This window comes from Helianthus annuus, chromosome 4, assembly GCF_002127325.2.
Source record: "Helianthus annuus cultivar XRQ/B chromosome 4, HanXRQr2.0-SUNRISE, whole genome shotgun sequence".
Taxonomy (NCBI): domain Eukaryota; kingdom Viridiplantae; phylum Streptophyta; class Magnoliopsida; order Asterales; family Asteraceae; genus Helianthus; species Helianthus annuus.
The window spans coordinates 206477397-206488347 of record NC_035436.2 but is presented as its reverse complement, the minus strand read 5'-3'; the positions used below and the strand labels follow the sequence as shown (position 1 = coordinate 206488347).

Sequence of the window (10951 nt, the reverse complement as noted above, 5' to 3'; positions counted from 1 at the left end):
ACATTTTAGCTTGGTTTGCATGTTTGATCGCTTGTGTTTATGAATAGTGTTTGAATGAGTTGCTTGGGACAAGCAACGGGTAAGTGTGGGGATGTGACGGGTGGTCCGTAGGACAACCCTTAAAAGGTCTAAATATATGCACATTCCATGCTTTATTCAGTTAATTGCTTGAACTTGGTAACCACTCTATGTTTGATGATGCAGGTGCTTAAGTGCTTAAAATGCGGGTTTTAGAAGGCATGATCGGTTGCTAGAAGCTGGGGAGTCAAATAGTGAAAGACGTGAAGATTTGGTGAAAAAAAAAGTAAAAGGAAACAAGACCCAGCCGTAACCTACGGCTGGGAGCCGTAGGGTACGGTCCCAAATCTTTCCAACATATTCCCCGCCGTAAAACAGGAGACACCAGCCGTAAGGAACCAATCAGAGCCGTAACCTACGGCTGGGAGCCGTAGGTTACGGCACCTAGTGTTGACCCGGGATGTGCTGACTGCCGTAACCTACGGCTAGGGGCCGTAGGTTACGGCTCCGACTGATGTTTTCTTGTAACTTCCTCATTTAATGCTGCTTTCAAGATGTTTTATGGGGACTTATCATTGTCATTCGGTTACTACTTGCTTGGGAACGAAATTGGGAGCAATTTGGAGACTTTTTGGAGTGAGGAAACATCTTGGAATCATTAGTTTTTGTTGTCTTTGATCTTGATGAATAATAAGACTTTTGCTACAATGTTTGTTCAAACCATGAGTGGCTAAGTATTTTGTGACTATCTTTGGTGGAAGGTTTGCAAGACATTTATGTTTATTTCCGTATTTCTAGAATAACAATCTTCTCTTTATTGAATTGCTTGTTATGATGTGTGATTATTTGTTAGTAAATTGTTAATCCTTGCGCTAAATCAATTAGAAACCATACGTTCTTGGTGCCGTTGGCAATCGAGATATCATGGGTATAGTTAGGCTTGGGTAAGGGTTGATTGATCATCGGGTAACAACCTCACGTTCTAGGAATCTGAGTACTTAGTTCCCTTTCATCACTGCAATTAGTCACACATGATGAAGGGGTAAGGTCCCAAAAAACCTCACAAGCAAGATATGAGACCATACCACCATCTGGCCTTTCAACCTTTTTTACCTTGCGCGGTCACGCATTGGTCTTACAGAAGGAAGAAAGGAACCAACGAGCAATAGTCGCGCGCCCAAAGGGAAACTTAAACCCTTGCACCGCTTTCCGTTTGACAAAGGGTTGAAACTCTGAGATTAATATGTCCGCCTAAATATCCAGACTTGGATATTATTTTACCCAGACTTGGGATCTGTCCAGCTGTGTGCACACTGTAAGGTGTCACACCAGATTACAGCAGTAATCTTCTAGAAGAAATACGATCGTGCACCACCCAGACGGTTATAACCGTCTGGACACGTGTCATCATCACAAACATTCCTGAAATCACAACGATAGCATGTGATTGAAGAATGATCTCCACTAAGATCACTTTCCACATGGCAACTCCCTAGCCATAAGATCAAGTCACAATCCGTGTGCATCTATGTCAGATCAAAGTAACTTAACAAAGATTAAAGAGACTTAACGGAAGGAAAATTAACCGCTACAGCGTTGGCATCTTCCGTTATCTTTTCAATAACAGATTTTCCCTCCCAAACTCTCGGTTATAAATAGGAGAATTCTTCAGGTAAAGATTCAGATCCAATTTCACTACTCAAATACCTTTATATTCTCCATTCAAATACTTATTCTCACACCGGAGTCGGGTCAAGGAGAGAACCCTCTTCTCCCCTTGACGAGGCTAACGGTGCTCTGTTTTGCAGAATCATCGGAGAAGGAGCTCGATTATTACTGAACCAATTGAGAGAGAACTAACCTTTTATGCGGATTCAAACCCCCTAGATATCTCGGTTCCGACCATTTATCTAGTGTTTCTTCATTGGCGCCCACCGTTTTCTCAGTTTTTCTAGTTCCTATCTCGCTTCGGTTCAGTTCAGTTCATCTCATTTTTCTGATGGCAGAGAATTCGTCTTCTCACCGGCAGCATGGTCCTCGACCAAACGTCGGAAACAATTTCCAGAAAATAAGATTCCCAAAGCATGGGATTAGTAAATACCAAACTGCGTTGAACGCAATCACCAGATCTGATTCCTCAGACATCAGATCTGGAGAAGGAGGTAACATTACAGAATTGAATCTGGTAATCCCACCTTGGGGAAACATCCAATTCAGCCAGTACAAAGATGGCGGTCATCAGAAACAAATACACATGGTTCAAGGGGGACCATCACGAAGAACAAGCAAACGAAATTATGATCAACACTGGAGAGAACAACAAGTCGTGTTCCCTGTTGTTCCTGGGGGCCCTCAGGAAGAACGACCAGTAATTATCACCGGTATTTTTGGTCATTACCGGACGGACTATATGTTCATAGATCCAGGAAGTTCGATGGACATCATATATGAACAGTGCTTTAAGCAACTGGATCCGGAAGATAAAGCACGTTTGGAACTGGTCGATTTTCCTCTCACCGGATTCTGTAATGAAGCTGTTTTCCCGTTGGGACAAATTGCTTTCCCGGTGACCTTATCAGATGGCAAACACTCACGAACAGTTACAGTAAATTTCATGGTCATGCCAGCAACATCACGACATGACATTTTGCTCGGGAGAAGGTCGCAAAGAGAATTCAGCATGATCACTTCCATCCCACATGCGGCTTGTGGATTTCCAACGGAAACCGGAGTTGCAATTCTCTATTCAAGCAAGGAAGTCATGTCCGTAGATGATGAACCTCCAGCAAAGGCAGTCAAAACTTCAGCACCAAACGAACCAGAGAAATGGGTTCTGAACGACGAATACCCAGAGCAAACCATTTTGCTAGGACACGCCATGTCACCAACAATACGTGTACAGCTGAAAAGCTTGTTGTCTAACAACAAAGATATATTTGCCTGGTGCCCAGCAGACATGACTGGGGTTCCACGCGATATCGCGCAACATTGTTTAAACATCAAACCATCAGTAGATCCGGTCGTTCAGGGAAGGCGCAGCTTCAGCGAAGAAAAAGCAAAAGCGATGGACGAGCAAGTAACAGAATTGCTCAACGCGGGAATCTTGCGCAAAGTGAAATACCATACATGGGTTGCCAATCCAGTCATGGTGCAAAAACACAATGGCGGGTGGAGAATGTGTGTCGACTTCAAAGACCTCAACAAAGCATGCCCTAGAGACTGCTATGCGCTCCCAGAAATAGACAAGAAAGTCGATTCTTTAGCATCATTCAGGTGGAAATGCTTTCTCGACTGCTATAAGGGTTATCACCAGGTCCAGATGAAAGAAGAAGATGAAGAAAAAACCGCATTTCGCACAGACAAGGGCATCTACTGCTACACAAAAATGCCGTTTGGGTTGCGCAACGCAGGCGCAACGTATCAACGCTTAATGGATACAATCTTTAGCGAGGATATTGGCAAAACTGTCGAAGTATACATGGATGACCTCGTCATCATGAGTCATGAAGAGGAGACAATGCTCCACAATATCCAGCGCACATTCGATTCCTTACGAAGCGTAAATTTGAAATTGAACCCGACAAAATGCTCCTTCGGAATGGAAGAAGGAAAGTTTTTGGGTTTCATAGTTACCAAAGACGGTTTTAAGGTCAACCCAGAGAAGGTACAGACCATTCAGCTAATGCCATCACCGGCAACAGTCAAGGAAATGCAAAGACTTGTCGGACGATTAGCAGCTCTGAATAGATTTTTGGCCAATCATGCGGCAAAATCTTACCCATTCATCAGTACGCTGCGAAATTGCGGAAAGAAAACTCCCTTTCAATGGACACCTGAAGCGGAAGCAGCATTCAAGCAAATGAAATATTTAATCCAATTACCAACGCTGACTGCGCCAAAGGAAAAAGAACCATTAATCTTGTATCTGTCGGCCGCGGAGGTAGCAGTAGGCGCAGTATTAATGGTAGAACGGGAAAATGTCCAGACTCCAATCTACTACATCAGTAAAATGCTCACTGGCCCTGAAACTCGTTACTCGATGATAGAAAAGCTGGTTTTAGCGCTAGTACACGCATCCAGACGTTTGCGCAGATATTTTTCCGGCCATGTCATCACAGTACTGACAAATTATCATCTGGGCCAAATCTTGTCAAAACCCGACATAGCGGGGAGATTAGCTAAATGGGCCATCGAGCTAGGAGGCTACAACATTTTTTACAGACCAAGACCAGCAATCAAAGGGCAAGTTCTGGCAGATTTCGCCACCGAAGTTCCCATTGATAAAGTACAAGAATGTGAGGCAATCCAAAACCCAGCGCCTGTTTTTGATGACAGAGTCTGGACCTTACATACCGATGGAGCTTCCAATGACGACGGAGCAGGAGCAGGCCTCCGATTAGTCAGCCCGGATAATCACGAACTCACATATGCTATCCGCTTGGAGTTCCAAAGTACTAACAATGAAGCGGAATACGAAGCATTTCTAGCAGGTCTTCGTCTAGCACTCAAAATGGGAGCAAAAAACCTTGAAGCTAACGTCGACTCAAAACTAGTAGCTGAACAAGTTAACGGCCGCTATGACGTGAAGGGCGAGGCTATGGCTTTGTACCTTGAACAAGCACGAATGTTAATCAATCAATTTCAGACATTCAAAGTCAATCACATAAACAGAAGCGAGAACAAACACGCCGACGCGCTAAGCAAGTTAGCCGCTACAAGCTTTAAACACTTAGCAAAAGAGGTGCGCATAGAGGTACTATCCAATCCTTCCATTCACCTGAAGCAAGTAAATATCATAGAAATGGGAAATCCATCCTGGATGTCTCCAATTATTTTGTACCTTCAACACGGGAAACTCCCGGAAGGAAAGACAGAAGCCCGGAAAATACAACACAAAGCAATAAATTATGAAATGGCGGATGGCGTCCTTTACCGGAAATCATTCATGGGTCCATTACTACGTTGAGTTGATAAAACAGACGCTCAGTATCTGGTCAGAGAAATCCACGAGGGATTATGCGGGATACACGCAGGACCGCGTATGGTCGTGGCAAAAATAATGAACGCTGGGTATTATTGGCCAGGCATGCACATGGATGCAGTTGATCTATTACGAAGGTGTGAGGCATGTCAACGCCATGCACCAAAGACGCTTCAACCCAAAAATCCGCTAATTCCTGTTACTTCCGCTTGGCCATTCCAACAGTGGGGCATCGATCTTGTTGGCCCATTTCCTGACGCGCCGGGTGCAGTAAAATTCATCATCGTTGCAGTGGATTACTTCACAAAGTGGGTAGAAGCTAAAGCTTTGGCCTCAACAACAGCAATGGTAATCCGCAAATTTATATGGGAACATATCATTTGCAGATTTGGGTTACTATTGCGCATTATTTCTGACAATGGTACAAACTTTGCTGCGGAAGACCTTCAAAAATGGTTCAAAGAAATGAACATTGAGCACAGCTTCGCCTCCGTCGCGCATCCTCAAGCGAATGGTCAGGTAGAAAGCATAAACAAACAAATCGTTGACGGTATAAAAGCGCGACTTGGGACAGCGCGCAGGGGGTGGGTTGACGAGCTTCCCAGCATCCTCTGGGCGCACAGAACAATGCCAAAGACTAGCACCGGAGAAACTCCGTTCAGTTTAGTCTATGGGTCAGAAGCTGTCATTCCAGCTGAAATAGGCCTACCCTCGCCGCGCATGTTAGCAATGGAAAAGCAGGACAATGAACAAGAACGGAGGATGGATTTAGACCTTCTAGAAGAAAGGCGCGAGAACGCGGCCATAGCAGAAGCAAGGTACAAATCCAAGTTAGAAAAATATTACAACGCGCGGGTACGTATTTGCACATTTGTCCCCGAAGATTTTGTCTTGCGCGACAACGAGGCTTCAAATGCCGAAAAACCCGGCAAATTAACGCCAAGGTGGGAAGGACCGTATGTCATTAACGAAGTCTTAGGCAAAGGAGCATATACCCTAAAAAGGGTCGATGGGACTCTCGTTCCCCGCACCTAGAACGCGCAACAATTGCGCAGGTGTTACATGTAAACAAGCCTATAAAGCAAAAAGAACATACAGGCGATGTATTTCCTTATCTTATCTTGTATCACGGCCTTGCGCTTTTATCAATACAAGTATTACTCTTAGTAACATCACTGTTTATTACAAATTGCATGAAATTTCTTTGGTTCGCGCGAAAACGACATGGTCAAACATTGTACACCTCATGAACAGTCTCAAAACAGGCAAACTGTTGACAAACGTTCACACATGAGCACAATACCATTCCTCATTCGCCTCACCTATTCAAAAGTAATTACACACATGCAACATATTGTAATACACACATATACGAATCATAGCAAACAATCTTCAAAAAAAAGTATATCATCATATACATTATCAAAAAGTGTAACACGGACACTTAACAAGATCATCACAATGATCTTCAAAAAAATAATCCTGTCCAGTACCCAAAAGCTTACAAATAACAAAAAAACCATTAACAAAGACGGAGGCAGACCCTGGGCTTCAATATCTAGTTAGCACCAGCACCATCGTCAACAGAAGACACCTGCCTGCTCCGGCGAATCCTCCGACGTCGGTATACCAACCGACATTCCCCCCTCTGAAGCATCGGAAACCGAGTTATCAATCCATCAACATCCAATACAACATCGGCACCAGCAGAAACGTCAGTATGGCAAGAGATTTTGCACTCAGAATCAGCAATTGCAGGGGAAACAGGCTTGATCAGTTTCTTCACCGGTGCAACAATGAGAGGCGGTGAACGAGACAGAAGAACGAGACCTTCACCAACAACACCAATTACACCGATAACACCACTTCGATACATGGATCCACCACCACCACCACCCACTACGGGTGAACCTACTTCACCATTTATACCAACATCCACTCAACCTTCACCAAACACCACCATTCCAACCAATACCACCGAACCCATTATACTTCAAAATGTCACACCAACCAACACCACACAACCCATTACTACTCAAGAAGTGTAACACCCCAACCGATGGCGGAAACATCGGGATGAGACGAACAAATTGCTCAAAACAACATAACACTAATTGTGACAATATAGATTAAATCAAATTTCATAAATGCTAAGATGTCATACAAGATTCAAACATAGTACCAAAAATAGTTCAAAGCATTGTTTATTCTGGATGGGTTTCTAGGTTCATCCTAGCTTGTTTTCTTGATCACTTCGTCTATCAACCTGCAACATGTATTAAAATAACATCAACAAAAAGTTGGCGAGTATACAAGTTTAATACATAGCATAAAGTAGAATAAAAAGTTTAAGTGCTCATATCCAACATAAATAACATGATCCAAGTTACTACTTTGCCTTTCCCAATAGACTAGCGGGAGGTTAACACGTTCAACTTGTTCAATACGATCAACTTGTTAGATACGTCCAACTTGTTAGATACGATCAACATGTTCAATACGATCAACTTGTTCAATACGATCAACTTGTTCAATACGATCAACTTGTTTAATACGATCAACTTGTTCAAAAACGATCAACTTGTTCAATACGATCAACTTGTTTTATACGATCAACTTGCATAGCATATGAGATTAACAAGCAGTAAAATGTTTCGTGTTTAAATGTGGATAGAGTGTGAATGTAACAAGTTTCAAGTGTGGTGTAATTTGAATATGGAATACATGTTGCACCCAAAGTGTTTAAAACGAAAATGGGATCGAGTATACTCACATTGATTGCGTTGTGATTTCTTGTAAGCGCACGAGTAAAGATGGTACAATCCAAGAGAACAAACAAGAGAAGTTATCCTAGATGTTTAGAAAGAATGTCACATAATGAACGCGTTATTATATATAGGTTAAATAAGATTCTAATATATATATATATATATTTTTTGTTTTCAATAACTACATTTTTATTAAAATACTTAAATCCATTCCTTGTTCTTTTTATATATAAGAATTTATAATTTAAAAACAGGTTGTGAATTATTACCACAAAAGGATCAAATTTAAACAATTAATTAAGAGAAAAAAAAATTACATTAGACACACCAAAAATCGGTCAAAATGGCAAAAACAAAACCCACGAACTCCACTGTTACAACTTGATTTTCATAAGTTATTAGATGATGTTTTTCCTTTTGAATAAAAGAATTGATTTGTTTTACAAAGAAAATATATACTGAAACAGTATATATGCGGCTTCCAACTTGTTCTTATATGTAATCTGGTTGTTATCTTCTTTTAAACAAAACAACTGGACATTAAAGTGAACATCGTGTATTCACCGTGTATTACCGTTTTTTTTAATTAAACAGAAACATCGCGTATTAACTAACGTATATATATTTAAGAATATATGAACGAGTGAATTGATAAGAGGTCATACCGAATTGACAAAAGGCCGTGAGTTTCTCCTGTCGTCTTCCCGAGCTCCGGCGAGTTTCGAAACAAGAAAAAGAATGGCTTCCGTCGTGAACTCCGATGAGCGGCTCCGGTGAAACCTCTAAACTCCGGCCACTTCACGTTTTTCCGGCGACGACTCGACTCTCCGCCAAGGTGTAAAGGCAATGGGAAAATGTTGTGGTGATGAGGGTGTCGAGAGAAGGTGTAAGAGGTTGAGGTTGAGGTTGTGAATTGGAGTGGAGTGACTCGGTATTTATAAGGGTTTTGTAAACTTAGAAATGAAGGTGATTGATGGACTAATTTGGAAACGAGGTGATTGATTGCCGGAAAGAAGGAAACGCGGATTCGGTTTTATGAATACCGGAAATCAGATCTTTCAAAAAGGAAAGGTCAATGGGTTGCTGTCGGTTTGTTTTTGGCGGTAGGATTTAAAAATGGAAAACTGGTTGTTCGCTAATTTGGCTTGACGGCAAAGTTGGAAAGAATTCATATGGTAACAAGTTGATAATTATTAAAGGTTTGTACATCAGAATGATTTCAAGGCTTGCCCATCTGTTTTGTGCATGCATGTGTTGATCGAACTGTGGGGGTACCCGGGTTCGAGTCTGGCTCCCACCTTTTGTTGTTTCTTTTTTTTTTTTGCTTGAAGTTTAAAGACTTCCATAATTAGTCCCTAAAGTTTATATAAACTGCTAACTTGGTCACTTTTAACACTTAAACTTAGTTCATGAGTTTCCTTTATTAACGTTAACTATCTTTATAACAAAAAAAATAACTAGTTTTTTTTATACAAACAACCAAACTTTTTATCGTAATATTAATTAATTTAATTAGTTAAATGAAATGAATAAATAACCATTTTTATAAACGGATTAAATTAACGATATCCTATCAACGGTTATTTATTTCGCGAAAATTTCCGAGGTTTAAAGTTTAGGATCCGTATTTTTAAAACGGGTCGGATTTTTAAACGGGTCGATTTTGACGAATGTTACAAGAAGAACCAACCATTACCTTCAATCCTTCCACTACTATTCCACCATTATCCCATTTCTTCCCGGGTGCGGGTCCATCATACTCAAGCCATACCATAGCACCAAACTCGACCATTATTCATGCTTCATCGTTTCGACCATCAAACCAGTCGGGGTTCCAATACTCGACTCTTCCATTTGGGCAATCTTCGGGAATTCAAGGAGATGGGTATGATGAAGGATATGAGGAGTTTGAAGGCTTTGATGAAGACGGGTATGCTTATGGGGGTGATGGAGATCAAGGGGAATTCGGTTATATGCAAGGCCAAATGCAAGTGATGCCAAATGTAGGTGGAGTGCAACAACAACAACTCATACCACAACAAATTAGGCCAAGGCCACAAGGGCCACAAATGCAACGTCCCATACCATTGCAACAAGTTCGTCCACTGAATGTTCAACAATTCCAAAGGCCAATTCAAAACCCACCGATGCCACAACAACAATTTCAACAACCAAATGCACCACAAGGGCATATACCAAGACCAATGGGTCAAGTTCGTCCAAGGGGTCGGTTTGCGGTACCAAGGAGGCATCTTAGAGAAAATGCGAGGGGTATTGAAGCGCATTTTAGGCCGGTTATTACTCACAATCCTTCACCAGTGGTTATTCCTCATAACAACCAAGGGAGAACTTTTGAAGTAAGAACAAATTCTTTACAAAGTTTGCCGAAATACAAGGGGCTAGCAATGGAGGAGCCTTATTTCCATTTGGAGGCCTATGATTCAATTTGCAATACTCTTGGGAGTCAAGGTTTTTCAGCCGATGATATCAAGTTGGTATTATTTCAATTTTCTTTGGAGGACAAGGCAAAGAAGTGGTTCTACACTTTTCCTTCGGCATCTATTTATACTTGGGCGGAAATGCAACAAATTTTCCTAGACGAATTTTACACCGCCCAAAAGACCAACGATGCTAGGAAGGGGTTGAGGAGTTTCCAACAACAACAAGGCGAAATGTTCCATGAAGCCTTCGAGCGCTTTAATATGATGATAAAAAATTGTCCGCATCATGGAATTGAGCTTTGGGAGTTGATGAATTCCTTTCACGAAGGGTTGTGTGCCGAAGATGCACGTGATTTAATGTCCATCACAAATGGGACTTTTGGCACCAATTATGAGATTGATGATTGGGAGTTCTTGGAATAAATGGCCATTACTTCAAAGAGAAAAGCTCAAGCATCAAGGAGAGCACGACCGGCCGTTACTCGAACACAAGTGCATGCAGCCGATGATGGTAATGTACAAACTTCTAACCAAATTTATGATGTTTGTGCTATTTGCAATGAAATAGGTCATGCGGCTGAAAATTGCCAAGGAATGGTAGAAGGGCAATATGAAGAAGTTCATGCGGTACAAGGTCAAGGAGGGGGTGGTAGGAACTACAACATGAATTCCAACACTTACCACCCCGGGTTGAGGAACCACCCAAATTTCCGATATGGGAACCCTTCAAATCAAGCTAACCC

The 10951-nt window shown here is 41.7% G+C and overlaps 1 non-coding gene across 1 annotated transcript; it reads right to left on the bottom strand.

Moving 5' to 3' along the window:
* Positions 1-10395: 10395 nt before the first annotated feature.
* Positions 10396-10501, bottom strand: LOC118491974. Its single transcript, XR_004892418.1, has one exon. It is a non-coding gene; the product is annotated as a small nucleolar RNA R71 (small nucleolar RNA).
* Between the last annotated feature and the right edge of the window lie 450 nt (positions 10502-10951).